This window comes from Schistocerca nitens, chromosome 3 (assembly GCF_023898315.1).
Source record: "Schistocerca nitens isolate TAMUIC-IGC-003100 chromosome 3, iqSchNite1.1, whole genome shotgun sequence".
NCBI classification, from domain to species: domain Eukaryota; kingdom Metazoa; phylum Arthropoda; class Insecta; order Orthoptera; family Acrididae; genus Schistocerca; species Schistocerca nitens.
In genome coordinates this window covers 325,487,714-325,513,853 of record NC_064616.1, presented here as the reverse complement: position 1 = coordinate 325,513,853, position 26,140 = coordinate 325,487,714, and positions in this window count along the sequence as shown.

The window sequence follows — 26,140 nt, the reverse complement described above, 5'->3', positions numbered from 1 at the left end:
CGACTTGCACCAGGGAAGAAAAGCGTTCTGTTATTCGGTTTTTGCGTAGTGAAGGTGTGAAACCTATTGAAATTCATCGACGAATGAAGGTTCAGTACGGTGATACACGTTTGTCTCAGCAGCAAGTCTATGAATGGTGTAGGAAGTTCGCAAATGGTGTGACTTCAGTGGAAGATGCTCCTCGTCCAGGTCAGGCACAACGAGTTGTGACTCCACAGAACATTGCAGCAGTTGAAGCCATAGTGAAGGAAAACCGCCGAGTGACACTGAATGACATTGCAGTATGTTTACAGATTAGTCACGGGTCAGCACACCATATTGTGCATAATGTGCTCCAGTTTCACAAAGTGTCTGCAAGATGGGTGCCACAGCAGCTGACTCCTGAAATGAGAGAACGGCGTGTTGATGCTTGTGAAGAACTTCTTCGGCGCTTTGAACGAGAAGGTGATGGCTTCTTTGCAAGAATCGTTACTGGGGACGAAACCTGGGTTCACATCCACCAACCGGAAACGAAGAGACCGAGCAAGGGATTGCACCATTCCTCATCACCAAGTGATTTCCATATGTTTGGACCACTCAAAAACGCAATGGAACGAAAGAAGTTCAGTTCTGATGAAGAGGTACGCCACATGGTGCATGAGTGGTTGCGCGGCCTACCAAACGAATTTTTTCCTAAAGAAATTTATGCACTTCGTAAGCGTTGCAGGATTTGCATTGAGCGTGGGGGAGATTATGTTGAAAAGTGATACAACTTTGTACCACTTCTGCACAATAAATAATGTTTTTAAAAAAGTTTAAGGTTTTCATTTGACTCACCCTCGTGTATTAACATTTCACCATGTACTTAAGAATGGCTATAAAGCCAAAATTATGATTTTGTAAAATAAATGAACAACTAACACTCAAATAGCGGAAATTTCTTTAAAAAATGTCGATAAGTTTTTGGAATTAACGTGTCCAAACCATATGCTAAAAATGTTTAATTATTTGTGTCACATGATGAAAATGATTCGCCGTAGTTAACCACTAAGACTCAGTGACAGAAGTTGTTACATCATGTTTCGATATGTCTTTAGGTATTGTCAGTTATGTAGCCTTTGAATCCTTTCTAAGTCAGGATGTTGTGTTAATAGCTATGATCAGATAATAATAATAATAATAATAATAATCCCCGTGGAGGCCCGGGAAAAGAATAGGCCTCCGGTATGTTCTGCCAGTCGTAAAAGGCGACGAAAAGAACAAACCACTAGTAGGGCTAACCCCCCTTTTAGTGTGATTACTTGGTTCAGGACAGAACTAAAGAAGCCTCGGACAAGCGCCGTCATGGTCGGGGACGACGCTTGAACCCTATGCCCGCCCACAATGGTAACGACACTGCTAGCAAACTGGAAAATGATTTAAATCCAAATAGAGGTGTTTTGCAGGATATGCTTCCTGCAACCACCCTAGAAGGAAAAGAAAGACAGAGGATGAGATGGTCAGATGAAGTTAATCGACACCTCATGTTCTGTTATTACCAAGCAACAAACCTAGGAACCAACACAACTGGATACAGATCACAAGTATACACAACATTTATTACCAGATACCCAGAATTAAAATTTTTAACAGAACAACGACTAGCTGATCAGATCCGTGTAATAATAAAAAATAACAGGATACCCCAGTCAGAATTAGAAAACATCAAACAACAAGTACAACAAATACTGGAACAAAATAATGTGCAATCAGAAGAAGAAGAAAATACAGTAATGGACTCAAACATCCCAGAGCAAACAAACAAGGAACAACACACATCAATTAAACAATCAGAGGAAAACGAAATCTTAAGACAGCCACCAGAACAAGCACAAATAGAACACGAACTGACACACATGTTAGATATAGAAGAAAAATTTCAGCTGACATATATAGAATACAAAGACACAAATACAGACATTAGACCATTCTTGCATAGACCGCCAAATAACCCACAAGTCGAAACAACAATAAAAACTATAAACACAATCTCATACACAACAAAATAAATGAAAACACAACTATGGAAGAGTTACAACTACTGGTTTATATAGGAGCACTCACTACACTAAATATACACACTAGGCAGAGATCAGAACCAACCAACACATAGAAGAAACCCACAAAACCAGCATGGCAACACAGGCTACAGTTCAGAATAAGATTACCAAAAAGCTTTTGATAGCGTACCCCACTCATGGTTACTACAAATATTGGAAATATACAAAGTAGATCCCAAATTGATACAGTTCCTAAACATAGTAATGAAAAATTGGAAAACCCCACTTAATATCCAAACAAATTCAAATAATATCACATCACAGCCAATACAGATTAAGCGTGAAATATACTAAGGAGACTCATTAAGTCCTTTCTGGTTCTGCCTTGCTCTGAACCCACTATCCAACATGCTAAATAATACAAATTATGAATACAATATTACTGGAACACACCCACACAAAATCACACATTTGCTATACATGGATGATCTAAAACTACTGGCAGCAACAAATCAACAACTCAACCAACTACTAAAGATAACAGAAGTATTCAGCAATGATATAAATATAGCTTTTGGAACAGACAAATGTAAGAAAAATAGCATAGTCAAGGGAAAACACACTAAACAGGAAGATTACATATTGGATAACCACAGCGACTGCATAGAAGCGATGGAAAAAACAGATGCCTATAAATATCTAGGATACAGACAAAAAATGGGAATAGATAATACAAATATTAAAGAAGAACTAAAAGAAAAATATAGACAAAGACTGACAAAAATATTGAAAACAGAACTGACAGCAAGAAACAAGACAAAAGCTATAAATACTTAGCTATACCAATATTGACCTACTCATTTGGAGTAGTGAAATGGAGTAACACAGACCTAGAAGCACTCAATACACTTACACGATCACAATGCCACAAATATAGAATACATCACATACATTCAGCAACAGGAAGATTCACAGTAAGCAGAAAGGAAGGAGGAAGGGGATTTATCGACATAAAAAACCTACATTATGGACAGGTAGACAATTTAAGAAAATTCTTTATAGAACGAGCAGAAACTAGCAAAATACACAAAGCAATCACTCATATAAATACACTCCTGGAAATGGAAAAAAGAACACATTGACACCGGTGTGTCAGACCCACCATACTTGCTCCGGACACTGCGAGAGGGCTGTACAAGCAATGATCACACGCACGGCACAGCGGACACACCAGGAACCGCGGTGTTGGCCGTCGAATGGCGCTAGCTGCGCAGCATTTGTGCACCGCCGCCGTCAGTGTCAGCCAGTTTGCCGTGGTATACGGAGCTCCATCGCAGTCTTTAACACTGGTAGCATGCCGCGACAGCGTGGACGTGAACCGTATGTGCAGTTGACGGACTTTGAGCGAGGGCGTATAGTGGGCATGCGGGAGGCCGGGTGGACGTACCGCCGAATTGCTCAACACGTGGGGCGTGAGGTCTCCACAGTACATCGATGTTGTCGCCAGTGGTCGGAGGAAGGTGCACGTGCCCGTCGACCTGGGACCGGACCGCAGCGACGCACGGATGCACGCCAAGACCGTAGGATCCTACGCAGTGCCGTAGGGGACCGCACCGCCACTTCCCAGCAAATTAGGGACACTGTTGCTCCTGGGGTATCGGCGAGGACCATTCGCAACCGTCTCCATGAAGCTGGGCTACGGTCCCGCACACCGTTAGGCCGTCTTCCGCTCACGCCCCAACATCGTGCAGCCCGCCTCCAGTGGTGTCGCGACAGGCGTGAATGGAGGGACGAATGGAGACGTGTCGTCTTCAGCGATGAGAGTCGCTTCTGCCTTGGTGCCAATGATGGTCGTATGCGTGTTTGGCGCCGTGCAGGGGAGCGCCACAATCAGGACTGCATACGACCGAGGCACACAGGGCCAACACCCGGCATCATGGTGTGGGGAGCGATCTCCTACACTGGCCGTACACCACTGGTGATCGTCGAGGGGACACTGAATAGTGCACGGTACATCCAAACCGTCATCGAACACATCGTTCTACCATTCCTAGACCGGCAAGGGAACTTGCTGTTCCAACAGGACAATGCACGTCCGCATGTATCCCGTGCCACCCAACGTGCTCTAGAAGGTGTAAGTCGACTACCCTGGCCAGCAAGATCTCCGGATCTGTCCCCCATTGAGCATGTTTGGGACTGGATGAAGCGTCGTCTCACGCGGTCTGCACGTCCAGCACGAACGCTGGTCCAACTGAGGCGCCAGGTGGAAATGGCATGGCAAGCCGTTCCACAGGACTACATCCAGCATCTCTACGATCGTCTCCATGGGAGAATAGCAGCCTGCATTGCTGCGAAAGGTGAATATACACTGTACTAGTGCCGACATTGTGCATGCTCTGTTGCCTGTGTCTATGTGCCTGTGGTTCTGTCAGTGTGATCATGTGATGTATCTGACCCCAGGAATGTGTCAATAAAGTTTCCCCTTCCTGGGACAATGAATTCACGGTGTTCTTATTTCAATTTCCAGGAGTGTACATCGGCTACACCACTACAATTTCATAACCACCTCTACAACCCCTTAGATCACATAACATCAACAGATACGAAGAAAGTAAATTGGAAAAACAAAACGCTACATGGCAAGCACCCGTATCGTCTAACACAGCCACACATCGATCAAGACGCATCCAACACATGGCTAAGAAAAGGCAATATATACAGTGAGACGGAAGGATTCATGATTCCAATACAGGATCAAACAATAAACACCAGATATTACAGCAAGCATATTATTAAAGATCCCAATACCACAACAGATAAATGCAGACTTTGCAAACAACAAATAGAAACAGTAGATCACATCACAAGCGGATGTACAATACTAGCAAATACAGAATACTCCAGAAGACATGACAATGTAGCAAAAATAATACATCAACAACTTGCCATACAACATAAACTTATAAAACAACACGTTCCCACATACAAGTATGCACCACAAAATATACTGGAGAATGATGGATACAAATTATACTGGAACAGAACCATTATAACAGATGAAACAACACCAAATAACAAACCTGACATCATAGTTACCAATAAAAAGAAGAAATTAACACAACTAATCGAAATATCCATACCCAATACAACAAATATACAAAAGAAAGCAGGAGAAAAAATTGAAAAATACATCCAACTGGCTGAGGAAGTCAAGAACATGTGGCATCAGGATAAAGTTGACATTATACCAATTATACTATCAACTACAGGAGTCATACCACACAATATCCACCAATACATCAATGCAATACAGCTACATCCAAACTTATATATACAAGTACAGAAATCCGTAATTATTGATACATGTTCAATTACCCGAAAGTTCCTAAATGCAATATAACATATACCGTAGAGTTAAAGGGAAGTCACGCTTGATCAAGGTCCGCATCACTTTCCATTTTTAACCAGACATAACGTCTGAGACAAGAAAGAATAATAATAATAATTATTATTATTATTATTTTGCTACCAAAACTAGCCGTAGAATAAAGTTAAGTCATATTATAGATTACTGGAAGATCTAGACTGTGCTTGTTTAGAAAAATCATGATATAAGATGATGGTTTCTTCTGGCAATACAGGTCCGCCTTCGTGTCTATAGCGTCTGTGGACGTTATTTCCGTTTCTGTTACGATGTGACCTAGATGAAGTCTGTCTTTGTTTCGCAGCTATTTCTGGAAGTGTTAGGATGCTGTGAGGAGGTCTCGGCGGAGTGCGGGTTAATCCCATCAGGGGCAGGACGTCGTTGGGGCAAACTCCCGAGGTCACGGATTACCGCGTTCCGGTAACAAAAAAAAAACAAAAAAAAAAAGTCGCTATCAGCTCTTCTCTGAAAGAGCGCCTGTAGACGGTGTTAAAAGGCGATTTATTTCCTCTCCAACCACCACCAAGTCTCTCCAACATCGTTTCAGAAACGACGATATTTAAAATATACACTTTTACACAAGAGACAATTACTAAACTGATGACATGTTTAAAAATATTTTATTGTTTCTTGCTATTGCTGGTGTAGAGCACCTTTTCATCATCAGATGGGTTCATTGCATTTACAGAATGGACTATTAACCATCTTCTGCCCTATAATGGAAAACAGCAATGAACTGAGAATTCGAAACGGAAGGATAAACCCAGGTTGAAAACAACAGCGTAAATGTATGGTCCGTGTACTTAGGAAGAAACGTCTGTTATTTTCGAAAATATGCGTATTACGTGTAGTGTGAAGTAGAGCTGTGATACTTTTAGTACTGTAATGTATGCTTTTGTCAACACAGCCACCAACGTTTCGAGAGAGTGGATCACCAGTAACCACAGTTCACTGAGCCGTTTGATCTCACATTCAAACCTCGTGTTTTAACGTGCACTGATAGCATACAGAGATATTACGATGCAGGGCGAAGCAGCTAAGACCGGTCACTCCAGATTTATCCAGAACGAGTAAATATGTCGCATGCTATTCCCACTAAGTTACAGCGGAAAATGGAACGAATTTTGTACCGTACATAAATAATTTTTAACATTTATCACTCCCAAGTTATGACACCGACTTTTTTTTAATGCATACGATGTGTGTCTCGACAGTTGTCAGACACATTGTTTCTGGTGTTTCAGCTATCTGCAGCTGCGTTTTTGCAATTTGTAGATGGAGTCGTGCAAAGCAAATCTGCTCATGACATGTTTCATGTGATGTCCGGTGTTAAGGGGAAGTGTCGGTTTGTTTCCTGGTACAAGCAAAATGATTTTTAAAGCGGAGAGCCCATTAGGTAGAGTGGTCTCCAATTTTGTCTTGTGCGATATTCGTTTTATCGATCTGTATTAACAGGAACAGTAAAACAGGAAGAATTATCGGTACTCCAGAAGCAGTTGTTGCCCAACTTACGCCGTCTCGGGTGCCGCCCAGCCCCACGCTGTCTTCTTCCGCCATGCAGCAGCACTACTCGGTCGTTGTTGGAGTACTGATTATTCTCCGTGTGTACTGTCACTGTTAATACATATGTATAAAACGAATATCGCCCTAGCCTAATTTGGGACCCGTACATCGAACGGGCACGTAAAATTCCGATTAAAAATGATTTTGTTTGTTACGGGAATAGAACTAGGAACAGCCTTCGAAGAGGACTTCAGTGACTTAACATGCGTGGAACTTGATCACACAGTATCAAAATAACACTGCCGAAGGTCACAAACAACGCCACAGAATTCTGCGCTATTGTATTAACTGACGATTATTGAGAACTTCACTGAGCTGTCGGGGTCGGACATCCTAGTGCCGTACTCTCCTGAGACGTTCCAGAAGAAATGGCCGCTGGTGGGTCATATGAAGATGTTCCACTCTGAGGGTGTGGAACCACGAATCTGATACCAAGAAAAATTTCCTGATGGCAGGCTGGACATCTCACATTTTGAGAAAATAAAATGATTTTGTGTCTGAAAGACTTCCAGTGGAATGGTTAATGTAACATGAAACAGAGTAATTCAACGGAAGTCCCATTGTAGAAAAATGTTCAGTTGTTATAGTGAGTGACAATACTGTGTTACCTTTCGATAGTGAAGTATAAATTCTTAGTGCTGGCGCACCTGTACGTCCAGAGATATCAGGTCATAAACCTAGGTAAAAAATAATCAAAGTTACATTACACAAACCAAATAAGCCACATATGTACTTAAAGTGGGGTAAGTAGTGTGCTGTGAAGATAGCATTTCATGCTACACGAGCCCAATAACCCCTGCATACGGGAAGTTACCCCTCGCCCCTTACTCCCCGTCACACACACACACACACACACACACACACACACACACACACACCGAAAAACGAACACCAACGTCATGCAGAGCCACAAAAGTAATGAGAAAATAATTCGTCCTCGGTTGTACATCGCGACGAATAGTCGACTCTTTCCTTGGTTCTTAACTATAGCGCGTTTTTTTCACCACGCATTAAGTGACCACGATTTCCAAACGAGAATCATCTTTGGCACCTGGTTGCTAAATCACAATATAGACTTTGCGAATGTCATATTGTAGAATGAGGAAGCCACTTTCAGATGGAATGACGAGGAACAATACTCATAGAAGAAAACCATCACTTGTTATTTAACTGTTTATAGTAACAATTTCAATACGTATGGATACAGCCTGTACTTAAATTGTACGTAACATGTTACAGTGTGATAAATGAATAAAAATAAATACTTCCAAAGCGATTAGTTTGCTACTGAAAATTCGTTGCCTCGGTCACGCGGAGCAAGATTCCCACGGACGGTAGAGCAGCTGCCTGCCTGGAAGCGGTTTTTCCACATTCGTTCACACAACGGCTGAGCCGCTCTGCAACATCCGCTTCACATACAATACGTGAAACATGAAGTGCTGTGATGCAAGAGCACATCTGTTTCTGTTTCTTCGCACTTGCATTATTTGTGTAAGCCGGCTGAACTATGTTTTAACAACTAACCATTCCCTTTACGGCTGCATCATCTAGTTTTTCTCAGTACGTATTATTTTCGTAGCAGGGACGACATGGCTTACTTGCGAACAATACTTTTCCTTCTTATTCTTTCAAGTGTAGACGATTTTCTGGATAAATAGGAAGTTGGTGCGACGTTTCCTTGGTCTTCCATTATACAGAGTGATTCAAAAAGAATACCACAACTTTAAAAATGTGTATTTAATGAAAGAAACATAATATAACCTTCTGTTATACATCATTACAAAGAGTATTTAAAAAGGTTTTTTTTCACTCAAAAACAAGTTCAGAGATGTTCAATATGGCCCCCTCCAGACACACGAGCAATATCAACCCGATACTCCAACTCGTTCCACACTCTCTGTAGCATATCAGGCGTAACAGTTTGGATAGCTGCTGTTATTTCTCGTTTCAAATCATCAATGGTGGCTGGGAGAGGTGGCCGAAACATCATATCCTTAACATACGCCCATAAGAAAAAATCGCAGGGGGTAAGATCAGGGCTTCTTGGAGGCCAGTGATGAAGTGCTCTGTCACGGGCTGCCTGGCGGCCGATCCATCGCCTCGGGTAGTTGACGTTCAGGTAGTTACGGACAGATAAGTGCCAATGTGGTGGCGCTCCATCCTGCTGAAATATGAATTGTTGTGCTTCTTGTTCGAGCTGAGGGAACAGCCAATTCTCTAACATCCCCAGATACTGTAGTCCAGTTACAGTAGCTCCTTCGAAGAAAAAGGGACCAAAAACTTTATTGGCTGAAATGGCACAGAAAACGTTCACCTTAGGCGAGTCACGTTCATACTGAGTTGTTTCCCGCGGATTCTCAGTGCCCCATATACAAACATTGTGACGGCTGACTTTCCCGTTCGTGTGGAAAGTTGCTTCATCACTAAACACAATCTTTGAAACGAAAGATTCATCTGTTTCCATTTGAGCAAGGATAAAATCACATAAATCGACTCTTTTAATCTTATCAGCTGCAGACAGTGCTTGAACCAATTTCAGACGATAAGGTTTCATAACTAACCTTTTTCGTAGGACTCTCCATACAGTTGATTGTGGAATTTGCAGCTCTCTGCTAGCTCTGCGAGTCGATTTTCCTGGGCTGCGAACAAATGCTTGCTGGATGCGTGCTACATTTTCATCACTCGTTCTCGGCCATCCAGAACGTTTCCCTTTGCACAAACACCCATCCTCTGTAAACTGTTTATACCAACGTTTAATACACCACCTATCAGGAGGTTTAACACCATACTTCGTTCGAAATGCACGCTGAACAACTGTCGTCGATTCACTTCTGCCGTACTCAATAACACAAAAAGCTTTCTGTTGAGCGGTCGCCATCTTAGCATCAACTGACGCTGACGCCTAGTCAACAGCGCCTCAAGCGAACAAATGTACAACTAAATGAAACTTTATAGCTCCCTTAATTCGCCGACAGATAATGCTTAGCTCTGCCTTTTGTCGTTGCAGAGTTTTAAATTCCTAAAGTTGTGGTATTCTTTTTGAATCACCCTGTATATTTCGTCACTTGGTCTGAATGATAAAATGTACTTCCTTCTTGAATTCTGTTCAGGTCTTGGAACCATTTTCTTTATTTCGGTTTCTTCAGTCTTATATTTTACAAATATTCGATTCTCTCTTCTCATCGTCCTTTGACTGATACGGTTTACCAGTTTTTATTGTTACACGCATTAGGAACTTCACATACATTGCACAACAAGTTTCATAAATGACTAACAACTAATAAATGATCAAGAGTACAAGAACTATACAATTTCAACCCAAAGACGAAACAGTGCACTCCACTGGGCAACACAGATACAGGTATTTATAGGAACACTGCCCAGGGCACAGAAGACGGAAGTACTTACTTGTAACTGTCGCCGTCGCACCACACTCGCAGCATCAAGCAAACCCTCGTCGTCTAGAGTTTCACTGCATCTGGCAACATCAGTCCTATGTCGGCTCATAGATTTCCATGTAGTCTAACTCACCTCGTATCCAGCTGCGAACTCTTCTAATGGTGACAACCTATGCTGTTACTAGGTTTTTATGCGCTCCCCAGTGGGGAAGTAGTTTTTTGCAAGATTGTATCTCAACTTCCATCGTACAGTGGCTTGTATGTGATGAAGCGATTGTCGTGTGGAAATATAGTTCCGCTCTCTTCCTGAAGAGAGTCACTTACTTCTGATTATTAGAGGTTCATTGCCGGACAAATAATAATGTTTCTGATTTGACAGTGGCCTTAGACAGTCAGTCTTCGGTCTGTAGCTCGTATTTAGGGCACAGTCGACTTTCTTGATACGTTTGTGAAGCCTGACATTGTCTGGGAGGAGATGGCGATCATAATGTAGTTTATGAAATAAATAAATAAATTATTGTAAAAAGCTTTTAATGACTATATCGCCAATTTATCGTGACGTAATTGTATACTGAAAACTCCGGTCCACGCATAGAAAGTTTTTTACAATAAAAAATTACTTCCTAAATTCTTCATTTGTACCGATTTAAAAGACGCTGTGGCACCATACTAGTCATTGAGAAATAAATGATCAAAGCCGTGGTTATCACAAATGATCCTCTGGAACGCTACGTTGTTTCATTTGATGTCCTAAGTAAGCTTACTGGACAAAATATTAGCAGGCACCCTGTCGTACCTAGATTTTGCCGCTAAATCATCCTACACTTAAATGAATTTTTCGCTCTGCAGCGGAGTGTGCGTTGATATGAAATTTATGGCAGATTAAGACTATATACCGAACCAAGACTCGAACTCGCGACCTTTGCCTTTTGTAGGTAAGTGCTCTACCTGTTGAGCTGCCCAAGCACGACTTAAGGTCGTTCCTCATATCTGCACTTCCGTCTTACCTTTTAAACTTCACAGACGTTCTCCTGTGGAACTTGCGGGACCAGCACTCCTGAAAGAAAGGATATTGCGGTGACATGGCTTAGCCGCAGCTGGGGCGATGTTTCCAGAACGAATTTTTCACTCTGCAGCGGAGTGTGCGCTGATAGGAAACTTCGTGTGTGCCGGACCGAAAGTCGAACTCGGGACCTTTGTCTCTTGCGGGCAAGTGCTCTATCAGCTGAGCCATGTCTCCGAAATATCCTTTCTTCCAGCAGTACTAGTTTCGCAGGAGAACCTCTGTGAAGTTTGGAATGTAGGAGACGAGTTACTGACAGAAGTAAAGCTGTGAGGAGGTGTCTTGAGTAATGCTCGGGCATCTCAATTGATAGCTCACTTGCTCGCGAAAGGCAAAGTTCTCGAGTTGGATTCTCGATCAGGCATACACTCTTAATATTCCAGGAAGTTTCACCGTATACTTAATCCATACGAAATATCTGGGGCAACTTAGATCAGTTGTTAAAAAGTAGCAGTCAACATCCCTGCGATTTGGTAGCTCTACTGATCTAATTGTTAATGAGGGGCTTCAGTTTAAGGAACTTGTGGACTCTCTTCCTTGGCTCACTGAGGCTGTTTTCAAGGCCAGACTACAGAGTCGGAGGACATGATAGGGGGCCAGTAGTAAAGAAGAATGTGAGAAAAGTTTGTAGCATATCGTGCATATTAGTCAATCTGTACACTAAGCAAGCAGTAAAGAAAAGACTAGAAAGGGAATTAAATTTCAGGAAGAAGGAATGAAAATTTTGGCATTTCCCAATGACATTGTATTTCTCGCAGAGACGGCAAAGGACTTGCAAGAGCAGTTGAACGGCATGTATAGCGTCTTGAAACGAGATTATAAAATAAACATCAACAAAAGTGGATGTAAACCAGGCGAAGTTGAGGAAATTAGTTTAGAAAACGACACACTAAAACTAGTAGATGAACTGTGCTATTTGGTCACCAAAATAACTGGTCACGTGCAAAGTACAGAGGATATATAACGCAGACTGTGAACTACAAGAAAAACTTTTCTGAAGACGAGAAATGTGTTGACATTGAATATAAATTTAAGTGCTAGGAAGTCTCTTCTGAAGGTATTTGTGTGGAGTGTAGCCTCTACGGAAGTGAAACGTGAATGTTAAACAGTTCGGAAAGGAACAGAACAGAAGCATTTAAAATGTGGTTCTAGAAGAAATTTCTGGGGGTTATATGATGAGATCGGATAACTAATAAGGAGATTTACCGAAATGCGGAGAAAAGAAACTTTTAGCACAACTTGACTAAGAGGATGGATCGGTTGGTACGATACATCCGGACTCCAAGCAACAGCCAGTCTGGTGATGGAAGTAAGTGTCGAGGGTTAAAACTGTAGATGGAGACCAAGGCTTGAATACAGCATTCAGATTCAAATGGATGTAGGTTGTAGTAGTCTCGTAGAGACGCATAAGCTTGCCTGGAGAGCTGCATCAACATACTCTGAAGACCAGCACCACCACAACCACCACCATCATAACAACAACAACAACGGCTGTGCCGGTCGAAAAACCACTCGTCGGCATTGTAGTGGCAGATACTACACATACACTAAATATTAGAGCTCTTTATTATAACTTGAACAAGATAAAATGCTTTGAAACAATCCATGTGCACAGGACCGTCTATGTATATTTGTTATTGTCACTGGACACTAACAGATTACTTGATACAGTAGAAGATAGTAGTCTTTCCTTTCCATGTGCAACTGACTAAAAACTTTGCTGCATAGTTCTGTCTAATAAAGTTCTCGCGCTGCTGGTTCTGTAGTGAGACGATGCTGTTGTCTTCGGTGATGATTGCAGGTAGGTCTGAACGGCACTCCGCTTTGACGTAACTACGTAAGTCTTCAACAGCGGTGGCGTATGAACTCCTGAAGGTGTGTCTAATCTCTCATTCGCCGCTGCGTCTGGCAGCGAATGTGCTTACTTGTGGTTTCGTCGTAAGGTACCAACTTTGTTATTGTTCCGCGTTCCTCGGACGACATCACAGCAACAACAACAACAAAAACAATAACAGTGAAAACATTATTGGTAGAGGCGGTGTTATGCGGTACTTTTCGAGGGTCAATAATTGTTAGTCAAATATGCTTAAATTATTTGTATCACTGATCTTCAGATTGGTACTGGAACAATTTTTCTGAAGTTAGTGTGATTGGCATAGTGGGGAGGGGATGAGGTATGGGTGCAGGTGGTTCGCTGGATAACCTTGCGCAATTGCCTCTGTTGCTTGGGCTATGGCTGCTCTTCGGAGGGGGTGGGGGTTTCATCCAGATCCCTCAGGTGTAATACACCTTTCTTATTTTATCAGTTCCTGGAATTACCTTTGTCTTATTAATTTCTGATATTAGATCATTATCGCAGCCAATATGTGCACTATAACCTACTTATACTGTGTGTAGTACATGATTAATAAGTTATTTGTTTTCTAATTTGTCTAATTTTTTGCACTGATGAGGCGAGTAGGATAATTATGTGTGGCATCAGAATAACCACTTAATCTTTTGGTTTCAAATAAGTTATCTTCAAACAGAGATACATTGATTTTGAATATCTCGACAAATGTGAGATTAGATACTTACAACGTTTGACATTTACATCCTTCATTTGTCTGCCCATGTCGTTTTAGACTTTCCTCCGCCATTTCTATCCGTCTCTTTATAAGCTACCGAGCGACGTGGTGCAGTGGTTAGCACACTGAACTCGCATTCTGGAGGAAGACTGTTCAAATCACCGTCCATCCATCCAGATGTAGATTTTCCGTGATTGCCCTAAATCGCACCGGGGATGTACCTTATAGTTCCTTTCAGAAGGGCACGACCGATTTCTACCCGTCATTTTTTAATCCGATCTTGTAATCCATCACTAATGACGACACTATCGACGGAATGTTAACTCTAATCTTCCTTTCTTGTTTATAAATTAGTATTAATTTGGGAAGGCGTGCGTTGTTACATACAAGGTGTTACAGTATTTAACTTCACTACATTCAGTTCTCTCTACTTCTAAGTCTTCTATGAATTTGGTTTCATACGTGGTCTGCTCTTGTGTATTAGACATTTTAAATTTTTCTCGCGTACTATACCGTGGTCCCAAGAGTTCTATGTAAAATCTTAAGATTTGGTCTTCATCTCTTAAGTGGAGCTTAATTTGAAGTCGGGGTTTCGGTGCCACTGGTGTACTTACTTATAAGATTCCAAAGTCTTAAGGTAAGTTTTACACACGCCTCGGTTCTACATTCTCTAGTTTAATCTGAGCTTATTATCATAATTGGGCTAGAGTTTTCTCTGAAATGCCTCTCACCACAATTCGCGTTGCTATACTTCTTTTCAAAAAAATGGTTCAAATGGCTCTGAGCATTATGGGACTTAACTGCTGAGATCATCAGTCCCCTAGAACTTAGAACTACTTAAACCTAACCAACCTAAGGACATCACACATCCATGCCCGAGGCAGGATTCGAACCTGCGACCGTAGCGGTCGCGCGGTTCCCGATTGTAGCGCCTAGAACCGCTCGGCCACTCCGGCGTGCCATACTTATTTTCTCTTGTTAAAAAAAATAGTAGAAGTTGCATGCGTTTTACCATCGGAAATTATAGCTATAAATTGTTTATTTATAAAATAATAATGAGAAGTTTCCCGTCAGGTCATTATCAAATTTATTACACAACATTCACTTATTTTTAATTTCGAATTTTCGTAATTCGCATCCACTGCAACATTATCGTAGGCAGTATTTTTCTTCCAATCACATATACAGTTTATTTCAGTACGGATCCATGTATAAGAACTAGAATTCCGGACTGACCCCGCTACATGATTTCCGTCCGGAAAGAAACGTCAGAAGCCAATCAGAAATGGGTAAACACTTGATAGCATTCATATTCTAACAAAACCTTGAATACAGACCTGCAACAGCAGGGCAGAATATGTTACATAGTACGCAGTGTCACGTGCACATTAAACTTTATTAACAACCGGTTTCGATGTCAAGCCTCCATTTTCAAGTTTCAAAGAGCGATGAAGCCACTACTTGGTTGCAGAGAAGCGGTGGCTTCGTCGCTAATTGAAAACCGACGCTTGACTACCTAAACGGGTTGTTAATAAAGTTTGAGGCACATGTGGGGCTGTGTGCTACATACTAAATAGCATCAGTTTCTCGTTTTGCTAACATTTCATGTCAGTATACAGAGGCAGGGGTTTATAAGAATAGCGGATGATTTTATAAATCCCATGGCTGAGGAGCAGTAGTGGCGGAACATAAACTTGGAGAATATTTCGCATACATTTCCTGGTCGTGGTGTAGTTTTAGATGGAGATTTAAACTTACCAGATACAGAGTGGGAGAAAATTTGGAAACTTGTGGTAAGTTCCTAGGGCACCAAACTGCTGAAGTCCCTAGCCTTACACACTACTTAAACTTAGGCTAAGGACAACACAAACACACCCATGCCTGAGGGAGGACTCGAACCTCCGACGGGGTGATACGAGAGTGGGAGACAAGTGATTAGGGCGGATATCAGGGACAAGGAATCGTGTGCAATCGATTTAAATGCCTTATCCGAAAATTAGCTTGAGCAGTTAATCAGAGCACCAACTCATGAAGGTAACATGTTAGATCTGCTGGTACAATGAGCCGAACTTCCGACCAGTTAACGTAGAATAGGGGATCAGTTACCGTAATGGCGTTACAGCATCACTGAATACGGCTTTAAATAGGAATACAAAGAAAGGCAGGAAGATGTTTCTGCTTAGCTAGAGCGACAAGAAACAGATTATCTGATCGATCAGCACGAAATTTCTTCTCCAGCACTTACAAAGTTGACTGTCAATGAACAGCGTTCAAAAGCTTTGTAAAATACGCTTTAGACAGGTTTGTACCGAGAAAAGTTGTAAGAGAAGGAAAAGACCCGCCTTGATTCGACAGCCATGTCAGAAAGCTGATACGAAAACAAACAGAGCTTCACTGCAAATTTAAACGAAGCCAAAACCTCAAACACAAACAATAATTAAACGAAGCTAAAGTCAGCGTGACCAGAACCATGCATGAAGCGTTCCACAAATTCAAAAGTAAAATTCTGTCCGCCGGCTTGACAGGAAACCCTAAGAAGTTTTGGTCTTACGTTAAATTAGAAACAGATCGAAGCCATGTGTCCAGACACTGTGACATAATGGCATTGACACGGAAGACGACACAGAAAAGGCCGAAATACTAAACGTCTTTTTCCAAAACTGTTCACAGAGGAAGATCGCACTGTGGTGACTACTTTCAATCGTCGTACGAAGGAAAAAATAAGTGACCGTGGGATAGAAATCAAATGAAATCGCTCAACATAGGAAAGGCCACTGGACCTGACGGGATATCAGTTCTGACCTAAACAGAGTATGCGAAAGAACTTGGCCGTCTTAGCGGCAATGTGCGGCAGGTGTGGAGCAAAGTACTCCCGCTGAATGGGAAAAGTACAAGACATTCCCGTTTTCAAGAAAGGTGGCCAAGGAGACGCACGAAACTGTAGGTTTGCGTCTCTAACGACTGTCAGCTGTAGAATTTTTGAATATGTTCTATGCTGGCGTATTATGACATTTATGGAGACCGAAAATCTCCTCTTTGGGAATGAACGAGGATTCAGACAACAACGATCGTGTGAAACCCAGCTTGCTCTGTTCGTCCACGAGACCCAAAAGGCGGTACATGTCCAGATAGATGTCGTGTTCCTTGACATCTGTTAGGCAATCGATACTGTTCCGCGCTGCCTAATAAACGAAATACGAGCGTACTGGGTATCAGACCAACTGTCTGATTTTTACTGAAGAGTTTCTAACAAACGGAACACAGCATGTCATTCTCAATGGAGAGAAGTCTTCAGACGTAAAAGCGAATTCGGACCTACCCCCAAGAGAGTGTAATAGGTCCATTACTTTTCACAACATATACGTAAATGACATAGTAGACAACATCGGGAGTTCCATGAGACTTTTCGCTGTTGATTCTGAAGTATAGTGTATACAGAGAAGTCGCGTCGCTAGAAGATTGTAGCAAAACCTGCAGAGGATCGAGCTTGGTGCGGAAAGTGGCATTTGACTCTCAAACAAGTCATGTATTGCGTGTACAGAGAGAGGAAGACCCATTATTTTATGAATACACGATTGTAGAACCATCGATGGAAGCAGCTACTCCCATTTAAAAAAATCCAAGAGTGTGCGTACAGGATGATTTTAAGTGGAACTACCACATAAAACTAATGGTAGGAAAGACAGATGGCAGAATGAGATTAACTGGAAGAGTGCTCAGGAAATGTAGCCCATCAAAAAAGAAGGTAGCTTACAAAGCTCTCGTTCAACCGATACATGAATATTGTTCGTCAGTGTGGGGTCCGTGAGAGATAGAGGAAATAGGGGAGATCCAAAGAAATGCAACACGTATAGTTGCAGGTTCATTTAGGAAGCACAAAAGCGTCACAGAGATGATCAATCAACTTCAATGATAGACGCTACAAGAGAGGCGTTCAGCATCACGGTGTTGTTTACTGTTAAAGTACCGACTGCACACTTTCCTTGAAGAATCAACAAATATAATGTTTTCTCCTATTTATACCTCGCAAAAAACACGATGAGGATAAAATTAAAGAAATACGAGCCCACACGGAGGCTTATCGGCAGTCGTACTTCCTGGAAACTATTGGCGGCCGCTGTGACCGAGCGGTTCTAGCCGCTTCAATCCGGAACCGCGCTGCTGATACGTTCGCAAGTTCGAATCCTGCCTCTGGCATGGATGTGTGTGATGTCCTTACGTTAGTTAGGTTTAAGGAGTTCTAGATTCTAGGGGACTGATGACCTGAGATGTTAAGTCCCATAGTGCTCAAAAAAAAAAAAAATGGCTCTGAGCATTATGGGACGTAACTTCTGAGGTCATCAGTCCCCTAGAACTTAGAACTACTTAAACCTAACTAACCTAAGAACATCACACACATCCATGCCCGAGGCAGGATTCGAACCTGCGACCGCAGCGGTCGCGCGGTTCCAGACTGTAGCGCCTAGAACCGCTCGGCCATAGTGCTCAGAGCCATTAGAACCATTTGATCCTGGGAACTATTAGCGACTTAGATAGGAGTGGTACACGTAGTACCCATCCGCCACACATCGCAAGGTAGCCTGCAGAATGTAGACGCAGATGTAGATTATGGGCCGGCCGCGGTGGTCTAGCGGTTCTAGGCGCTCAGTCCGGAACCGCGCGACTGCTACGGTCGCAGGTTCGAATCCTGCCTCGAGCATGGATGTATGTGATGTCCTTAGGTTGGTTGGGTTTAAATAGTTCTAAGTTCTAGGGGACTGATGACCACAGATGTTAAGTCCCATAGTGCTCAGAGCCATTTGAACCATGTGGATTATGGTACATACGCCAAATACTTTGTATGACTTTTTAGTCATAACAAAAATGTACATTTAGCGGTAGGAATATTTGTGGTCGACAAGTCTACGCAGCCATGGGAGTAACTCTTCTACGTTGCATTTTCTGTACCGGAAATCATATTCTATTCTACTTTGCACCTCGCTCTTTATAGTTAAAGCTATGAGAATATTTTACAGTACAACATATCGTAGTAAATAAAACCTTTTTTTGTTCACCATCGTTATGACAGATACCAGTTGACACGGTACCCTGCATTACGTTTTTTTTCTCTGATATTCTGATGAACCACGCCCGAAAAGCGTAAGTTAAAAAAAAATTAACATCTAATGGACTCCTGTTATTAAATGTCAAAAACCGGTGACAAGTACGTGCTCAGTTCATTTATTCGTCTGACCGTCGTATTGTCCACGTACAGCCGACCACGACTACACATCATATATATACACTACTGGCCATTAAGATTGCTACACCAAGAAGAAATGCAGATGATAAACGGGTATACATTGGACAAATATATTATACTAGAACTGACATGTGATTACATTTTCACGCAATTTGGGTGCATAGATCCTGAGAAATCAGTAACCAGAACAACCACCTCTGGCCGTAATAACGGCCTTCATACGCCTTGGCATTGAGCCAAACACAGTTTGGATTGCGTGTACAGGTACAGCTGCCCATGCATCTTCAACACGATACCACAGTTCATCAAAAGTAGTGACTGGCGTATTGTAACGAGCCAGTTGCTCGGCCACCATTGGCCAGACATTTACAATTGGTGAGAGATATGGAGAATGTGCTGGCCAGGGAAGCAGTCGAACATATTATGTATTCAAAGAGGCCCGTACAGGACCTGCAACATGCGGTCGTCCATTATCCTGCTGAAATGTATGGTTTCGCAGGGATCGAATGAAGGGTAGAACCACGGGTCGTAACACATGTGAAATGTAGCGTCCACTATTCAAAGTGCCGTCAATGCGAACAAGAGGTGACCGAGAGGTGTAACCAATGGTACCCCATACCATCACGCCAGGTGATACGCCAGTATGGCGATGACGAATACACGCTTCCAATGTGCGTTCACCGCGATGTCGCCAAACACGGATGCGACCATCATGATGCTGTAAACAGAACTTGGATTCATCCGAAAAAATGTTTTGCCGTTTGTGCACCCAGGTTCGTCGCTGAGTACACCATAGCAGGTGCTCCTGTCTGTGATGCAGCGTCAAGGGTAACCGCAGCCACGGTCTCCGAGCTGATAGTTCATGCTGCTGCAAACGTCGTCGAACTGTTCGTGCAGATGGTTGTTTTCTTGCAAACGTCCCCATCTGTTGACTCAGGGACCGAGGCGTGGCTTCACGATCCGTTACAGCCATGCGGATAAGATGCCTGTCATCTCGACTGCTAGTGATACGAGGCCGTTGGGATCTAGCACGGCGTTCCGTATTACACTCCTGAACCCACCGATTCCATATTCTGCAAACAGTCATTGGATCTCGACCAACGCGAGCAGCAATGTCGAGATACGATAAACCGCAATCGTGATAGGCTACAATCCGACATTTATCAAAGTCGGTAAGGTGATGGTACGCATTTCTCCTCCTTACACGAGGCATCACAACAACGTTTCACCAAGGAACGCCGGTCAACTGCTGTTTGTGTATGAGAAATCGATTGGAAAGTTTCCTCATGTGAGCACGTTGTACGTGTCGCCACCGGCGCCAACCTTGTGTGAATGCTCTGAAAAGCTATTCATTTGCATATCACAGCATCTTCATCCTGTCGGTTAAGTTTCGGGTCTGTAGCACGTCACTTTCGTGGTGTAGCAATTGTAATGGCTAGTAGTGTATATATATATCCACAGACTGACGTGGCTCATTGCTGATGTTATCGGAAAATAGAAACAAAATTTGCCATGTCCTACATAGCCGTTTTTGCTATGGTGGTCTGAAAATTTGTGGACACGTACCTTACCTAGTCTTTTACTTCAGTACTTCACAGGTACCCTTTGTAATATTAAAATTGATTGTAACAGTATTCGACAGCTCGAAAAAAGCTGATGGCGATATGATGTGTGATATCCTATCAGAAAGGTCACTGTAGCAGTAATCGATGGAAAATCATGGAGTAAACCAGAAGTGATATCCGGCGTTCCTCAAGGAAATGTTATAGACCCGCCCCTGGTCCTACTCTATATAAACGATCAGGAGACAATCTGGGCAGCCATCTTAGCTTGTCTGCGGATGATACTCCCATTTACCATACCGTGAAATCATCAGAAGATCAAAACCAACTGCAAAATTGTTTAGACAATATCTGTGTAGTGCAAAAAGTGGCAGTTGTCTCCGAATAAGGAAAAGTATGAGGTCTTCCACATGAATACGAAAAGAAATCCGTTAAATTTCCGTTACACCATAAACTACACAAATTCAGAGGCTGTCAGTTCGACTAAAACTTACGAATTATAATTACGAACACCTTAAATTTGAACGATCACATAGATGATGTGGTGGGGAAGGCAAACGAAAGACTGCGTTTTATTGGCAGAACAGAAGATGCAACAGATCTACTAAAGAGACTCGCTATACTACACTTGTCCGTCCTCTGCGGATTGCTGTGCGGTATGGGATCCCTGCCATATAGGATTGACGGAAGACATCGACAAAGACCACATAGGAGGAGTTCGTTTTGTATTATCGCGAAATAGGGGAGAGAGTGTCACGGATATGATAAACGAGGTGGCATAGCAAACATTTAAAACAGGCGTTTTTCGTTGGGGCGAGAGTTTTTCACGAAATTTCAATCACCAACTTTCTCCTCTGAATGTGAGATTATTTTATTGTCCTGATCTACATAAGGAGAAACGATCATCGTAATAAAATAAGAAAAATTAGAGCTCGTGCAGAGAAACTTAAGAGTTTTTACACACGCGCTTTTAGAGATTGTAACAGAAGAGGAATAGAGTGAAGGTGGTTCGAAGAACCCTCTGTCTGGCACTTAAGTGTGAATTACAGAGCAATCATGTAGATGCAGACGTCCTTGAGCGCATCTCAACGCTGGTCTTTAACTGCAAAAAAAGGAATGACATTATATAAGTGAATAAACATTTCCAAGAATGCATGTCAAACAATTTAAAGAAGTTGCAACAAACATATACTTGATTATGGTTGTTGCTAACAGTATCAATCCATACGATATTGCAGTGCCTGTGTTGTTCAGAAGTGCGACGCAATACCGTGTTTATCCGTCGACAATGGGCAAGCGACATCCTGTTAAAGTGTCCCCCTGTACGGGAATGTACACTAACCAAATGGTTCAAAATGGCTCTGAGCACAATGGGACTTAACATCTGAGGTCATCAGTCCCCTAGAACTTAGAACTACTTAAACCTAACTAACCTAAGGACATAACACACATCCATGCCCGACGCAGGATTCCAACCTGCGACCGTAACAGTCGCGTGGTTCCGGACTGAAGCGCCTAGAACCGCTCCGCCACAGCGGCCGGCCTACACTAACCAGCCAGAACATTATGTCCCCCGACATACTGTCGATATAAATCTGTCGAGGCGATAGCAGCTCACCTGGAGAGGAATGTCTAGTAATCACAGACACGCACGGTGCATGTAGTATCAGTGAGCCTTCTGTCCGTCTGTAGAATAGGAAAGGCGAGCGGTCCATCTGAGTTTGACCGACGGCAGATTTTGATAGCCCGGAGGCTCGCCACAAGCATTTCGGAAACTGTATGACTTGTGTGTTAGAGGAGTGCTGTGGTGAGTGTCTTCAAAACGTGGGGAAACTAAGGTGAAACCATGTCCAGACGTAGTGGGGTTGGGCAGCCACCCCTAATTACAGGTGTCGGGCGTTGTGGGCTAGGCAGACTGGTAAAACAGGACAGGCGGCGAACTGTGGGGGAACTGACATCAGACTTGAATGCTTGGCAGAGTACAACTGTGTCTGAACACACAGTGCGCCGAACACTTCTAACGATGGGCCTCCGTAACCGATGAGCTATGAGTGTGCCAATGGTAACACCACGACATCGGCAACTACGACAGAAATGGATGGTTCAAATGGCTCTGAGCACTATGGGACTCAACTGCTGAGGTCATTAGTCCCCTAGAACTTAGAACTAGTTAAACCTAACTAACCTAAGGACATCACAAACATCCATGCCCGAGGCAGGATTCGAACCTGCGACCGTAGCGGTCTTGCGGTTCCAGACTGCAGCGCCTTTAACCGCACGGCCACTTCGGCCGGCCACAGAAATGGACACACGACCATCGGCACTGGACGCTGGCGCAGTGGTAGAGCGTTGCATCGTCTGATGAATCACGATGGCAGGACGCGAGCCGGCCTGTGTGGCCGAGCGGTTCTAGGCGCTTCAGTCTGGAATCGTGCGACCGCTGCGGTCACAAGTTCGAATCCTGCCTCGGGCATGGATGTGTGTGATGTCCTTATGTTAGTTAGGTTTAAGTAGTTCTAAGTTCTAGGGGACTGATGACCTCAGATGTTAAGTCCCATTGTGCTCAGAGCCATTTGAACTATTTTTTGGAGGGCGCGAATCCGTCTTTTCCAGGGGAACAGATTTTTGACAGCCGTACTGTGGTACGGAGACGAGTTGGCGGTGACTCCATTATGTTCCGGGGAACATTCGCATGGGCCTCCATGGAGCTCATGCAACAAGACGGCCAAGGATTACGTACACTGGTTGCAGGCCAAGTGCACCCCTTCATGATGATCATGTTTCCCAACTGCAGTGGCACTTTTGAGCAATATAATGCTCCATTTCACAATGCCAGGAATGTGATGGAGTGGTTCGAGGAGTTCCAGTTGATGTGCTGGTCTCCCAAGTCGCCAGATCTGAATCTGATTGAACACATCTGGGATATAATTGAACGCGGCGTCAGAGCTCATCACTCCCCTCCCTTGAATTTACGGGAATTAGGGACTTGTGTGCGTTTCTGCAGATGTGGTGCCAACTCCCTCCAGAGACCTACCAAAGCCACACTGCTTGCATGCCACGAAGCGTCGCCACTGTTACCGAATTTAGATAGGTGCTCATAATTTTTTGGCTGATCAGTTTACGTAATGTATTTACGATACAGGTTGCATACACATGGTTGACGACATATGGAAGTTTGGGTCTGGCCATGAGTCCTGCTCCGATAGCGTAATGGTAAGGTGACCGCTCGCGACTAGCGGGAATTCGGGTTCGAGTACCGATCCGGCACAAATTCTCACTGTCGTTATTCCAGTATACAGCTGATGGTCGCTCATATTCACAACTGGGAATACATTTCATGTGTCAGTCCACGTCTCCTGTGAAACAGTCATTCCCACATATAAAATACTGCAGAGGTTGAAGGATAAGATTCTTGGAATGCTATCCATGAACGTACTGGGTTCAACCGACTGAAAATTGTATCTGATGTCTGCACGAATGATGTCCTGCCACGCTGGATCCGAGACCCTGCTTGTTACTTTAAAATAATGGCTGCATTGGTGAGGAGGAGTGGAAGCACGGCTCAATGTTTGGAGCATCTGACCCAAAAACGGTCCCGATTCTTCTGATTTTCAGCCGAGTGGAAGAGTTAGGTCAGAAGCTCCTACTCTGGTAGCAATATACGTGTGATGTACTCATGGGCGGGGGTTTCAGATTAGAGCAACCTCTACATAGGTTCAGTGATGAGTTGCCTGCTGTGACCGGAGAAAGATCAGTCACATTAATGTCGCAGAAGATCATATGACCTTACAGACCAGTACGACAAAATTTTAATGTGGTATCAGTAAACTGCAGGAGCATACATGTTGAAAATTCAGAATAGTCGCACTTATAAAAGGCAATAACATCCACGTAGTAATAGGAACAGAAAGCTGGCGGAAACCGAAGGCGAATAGCAGCGAAATCCTACACTAAAAATTTGAATATATATCGAAAGAGTAGGCTAAACACTAATGGCGGCGTTTTAGTTACTCCCGTTAGGATCCACACTATTAACTGAGGGCCGGCAGCTGTGGCCGAGAGGTTCTGGACGCTTCATTCGGGAACCGCGCTGCTGCTACGGTCGCAGGCTCGAATCCTGCCTCGGGCATGGATGTGTGTGATGTCCTTAGGATAGTTAGGTTTAAGTAGTTCTATGTCTAGGGGACTGATGACCTCAGATGTTAAGTCCCATAGTGCTTAGGGCCATTTGAACCATTTTTTACTAACTGAGGTTATTACTGATACCGAATGTGAAATGATATGGGGAAAGATAGGCATCAACGGTGGATGAAACATGGTAATCGGATGACGTCATAGACCATATGCTTGAGGAACAGTAGTAGCTGAGCGATTTCGAAAAACCCTGGAGAATATCGCGAGTAATCGGGCAGCAATAGATCCTTGCGATTAAAATTGGTGCCAAACATAGGGATTCATGTGAAATTGTTCTGAACTGTCTCCTGAGGAGTAGGACAAGATGTTAAGTAGATAACCTACTTGTGAGAACAATGTCTTAGAGTTCTTGGTAACCAACAGACTCGAAATTTTCGAACCAGTTGACAAAGAATAGAAAAGAAGTGACGGTAAAGCAAGTAAAGTAACAGTGACTATCAACAAGGAATGTTTGTAAGGGTAATAACATATTTTTACTTCGAAAGATTATCAGAAGACAAATGGTAAATTAAGTGAGCAGTCAATATCAAATATGCAAACTTGCGAACGAAGATGTGAAGTACAACAGGATAAAATTCAAAACCACTGCACAATCTAATCAGCCAACTACTATGAACTGTAAATTACACCGTCTGTGACGGTGCTCTTGTTAAATTGACCAAAACCGGCCAGCCAAGAGACTGAGCGCGACTTGTGACAGTCCTGAAAATCTTAATTTCAACGGTCGCTGTTTCACCTGCAGCTTAGGCCTGCTCTGGCTACAATACGCCTTAGACAAGAACATACCGAGCAAGTCTGTGAGGCATGTGAAAGATTCTCTATAGTTCAATAGCCATGGAAGCAAACGGAACTTCGGCGGTCGAAATGGCCGAGCGGTTCTAGGCGCTACAGTCTGGAACCGCGCTACGACTACGGCCGCAGGTTCGAATCCTGCCTCGGGTATGGATGTGTGTGATGTCCTTAGGTTGGTTAGGTTTAAGTAGTTCTAAGCTCTAGGGGACTGATGATCTCAGCAGTTAAGTCCCATAGTGCTCAGAGCCATTTGAAGCAAACAGAACTTCACTATTTTTTCCGGCCAAGTAGAAGTCTTATTGGCAAACAACAGCTGA